This window comes from Lactuca saligna, chromosome 5, assembly GCF_052625555.1.
Source record: "Lactuca saligna cultivar CGN05327 chromosome 5, ASM5262555v1, whole genome shotgun sequence".
Classification (NCBI taxonomy): domain Eukaryota; kingdom Viridiplantae; phylum Streptophyta; class Magnoliopsida; order Asterales; family Asteraceae; genus Lactuca; species Lactuca saligna.
In genome coordinates, this window is record NC_136421.1 from 314,879,016 (window position 1) to 314,882,359 (window position 3,344).

Consider the following 3,344-nt stretch of genomic DNA (forward strand, 5'->3'; position numbering starts at 1 on the left):
ACCGACATGGATGGTAAAGTACACACTTATAAGGCTAGACTGGTTGCAAAGGGCTTCTCTCAAATTCCTGGAGTGGATTATGATGAGACCTTTTCTCCGGTAGCCAAGATTAAGTCTATTCGGGTTCTGTTAGCCATAGCCGCATTTCATGACTATGAAATTTGGCAAATGGATGTCAAAACCGCTTTCCTTAATGGAAAGTTGGCTGAAGATGTTTACATGAGTCAGCCAGAGGGTTTCGTTAGCAACGAGTACCCTAATAGAGTGTGTAAGCTTGAGAAGTCCATTTATGGATTAAAGCAAGCACCTCGCAGATGGAATCTTTGCTTTGATGAAAAGGTCAAGGAATTTGGTTTTTCTAGGAGTGAAGATGAATCTTGTGTATATGTCAAGGCTAGTGGGAGTATAGTTAGCTTTTTGGTATTGTATGTGGATGACATACTACTCATAGGAAACGACATTCCAACCCTGCAGGAAGTAAAGTCCTGGCTTGGAAAGTGTTTCGCTATGAAGGACCTTGGTGAAGCTGCCTATATTTTAGGGATAAGGATCTTGAGAGATCGGAGTAAAAGACTAATTGGACTTAGTCAAAGTACCTACTTGGAGAAGGTTCTGAAGAGATTCAGAATGCAAGACTCCAAGAAAGGAGAGTTGCCCATCCAGAGTAACGCCAAACTGAGTAAGACACAAAGCCCTAGCACTGAGGCTGAGATAGCACAAATGAGTCGAGTACCTTATGCTTCGGCTGTAGGATCGATCATGTATGCTATGACGTGTACTTGACCTGATGTAGCTTTTGCCCTGAGCATGGTTAGCAGGTTTCAGGGGAACCCTGGCAAGGCACACTGGACTGCGGTAAAGAATATTCTCAAGTACCTATGAAGGACTAAGGACTGGGTCCTTACCCTCGGTGGGAATGATGACTTGAGAGTTGTAGGGTATAGTGATGCTAGCTTCCAGACTGATAGGGATAACTTCCGCTCTCAGTCGGGCTGGGTCTTTACCCTAAATGGAGGAGCAATTTCTTGGAAGAGTTCCAAGCAAGAGACAGTGGCAGATTCTACTTGTGAATCAGAGTATATTGCAGCTAGTGAGGCGGCAAAGGAGGCGTTATGGCTGAGGAACTTCATTGGAGACCTTGGAGTTGTACCAGCTATTAAAGAGCCAATGGAAATTTTCTGTGATAGTGAAAGTGCTGTTGCCTTAGCCAAGGAACCAAGGGATCACGGGAGATCCAGACACATCGACAGAAAATACCATTTCATCAGACATCGGATCGAAGAAGGACTCCTCGTGGCAAAGAGGGTATCATCAGATGAGAATCCGGCAGATCCCCTCACGAAGGGACTGACTCGGATTAAGCATCTCCAGCATGCTCGGAGCATAGGGCTGAAGGATGATATTAGATTTAGTAGTTAGATAACCTCGAAATTTGTAAAGTGTAATTGACATTTGATGATGAATAAAAAGTGTTTTATTTATGAGTAAAGTGTTGCTATCTCTTGTCGATCGTTTACTATATTTCTTTTGCATGTTTTGACTTCCAGAATAATTTTGTTTGGTATAACATATTATTCAAACCTCCACAGTCGATCATATGTCGGAAGTAGGTATGAATCAAGACTGTCATGTTTGGTTGTAGAGGTCTTGGACAAGGCTACAACAATCATGAGTGCTCATAAGTTCTGAGCATTGGACTCAACCCACGCTCACTGGAATCACTTCATGGAATTCTATCTCGAGTGGTCGTGAGACGGTAATATCATATAAGTCTTTAAACCTAGAGATATGATTTGTTACTTACAAGTTGGTTATGCATTGATTGTACGAAAAACGCATTGGTAACTCGATGTTATAAATCGCGCTATTGTGTGTAATTCAATGAGTAGTAGAACAAACATATGAGTCGAAGTTTATCTGTTCCTTCTTGGATTAGAAGCTGATATCTGGGCCCCTCGATGATTTTGTTTTGACCTATGTACCGGGCCCGGTCAGAACTAAAATTGATGTGTTCAATGAAGTTCTTTGTCAAACAAATCGGAAATCGGGAAACAAATTGTTGGACAATAAGTAAGACATTGTTCCATGTATTTGTCCGACTGATATCTAGAACAGAGGATTATATGATCACTTATCTTAAATGGCGTACCATCATCTTCTCAGTTTTGAGAAACCTTGAAAAGAGCTACGATTGCCGATCGGTTCCTGAAGTCATACTTGCAGTAATAGTTATTAGACTTATCCAAGTGGGAGACTGTTGGATAAGGTGTCTAAGTCCATAACTATTTCTGGTATGTACTTGACCCGACCCGGCATGGTCCATTTGGGTTGCATGGCATCATGCAATTGGATAGACTAAATGAGAGAAATAACACTTGGAGATTATTAATATATTATAAGTTCTAATATATTAATAATATTATTTGATTAGTTTGATCAAGAATTAATTTAGAATTAATTATGTGATCAAAAGATAACTAATTAAATATATAGGTTGATTATGTAAATCATCCATATCTTGTATAGCGGGCTAAAAGACTCCATGGACTATCAAGTTGGGTTCCACCCATAGGATGCTCCATGGATGCTCCATGGGAGTTACAAACCCATGGGTCATGGAAATGAAGAGTCATGACACATTAGGGTTTAACCCTAGATGTGTCAACACTATATAAGTAACATGTTCTCCACCTAAAATCGGCTACACTAAGAAATAAGAGGGCTTGGTCGATTTTGAAGAAGTGTGTGTTCTCTCATAAGTTCTTCCAAGAGCATTTGGTGTTGTGTGAAGCATTTGAGGCATCACACTTGGGGTGCTAGGCTCACAAGGTTTCAAGGAACACAAACAACAACAAGGTAAGTTATTCTATCTATACTTTATGATAAAATTGTTCCCCATGTATGCTAGATAGGAATATAACCTTGGAATTCAACTTTGCATGACAATTAGACAAACATAGATCCAAGGTTATTAGGGTTGCATGTACACTTAGGAAGTGTTAGAATGCTCAAAACCCATCACGGACAACACTACGACTTGTAGAAGTAGTATTCTTCGGTAGATCTGGAAGATCTTCCCAAAAACCGGGCTCCTCGCGGGCAGAGCTTTGGCTCGGGAATCGCACTTCTCGGGATCTTCGGAGCCTCAGGACTTGCTTCGGGGCTCAGGAATGATACCGGGGCTTCGGGATATTTCTTGCACGAAAAACGATGCAAAAACGCGAGAAAACGGGAAGAAATGAGCAAAGAAGTCGGTTGCCCTCGACACCCTTTTATAGGTGGCTGGAAACCCATTTAGGCTGGACGTAACTTCACATTACGCTGGGCGTAATGTGGATCAGATC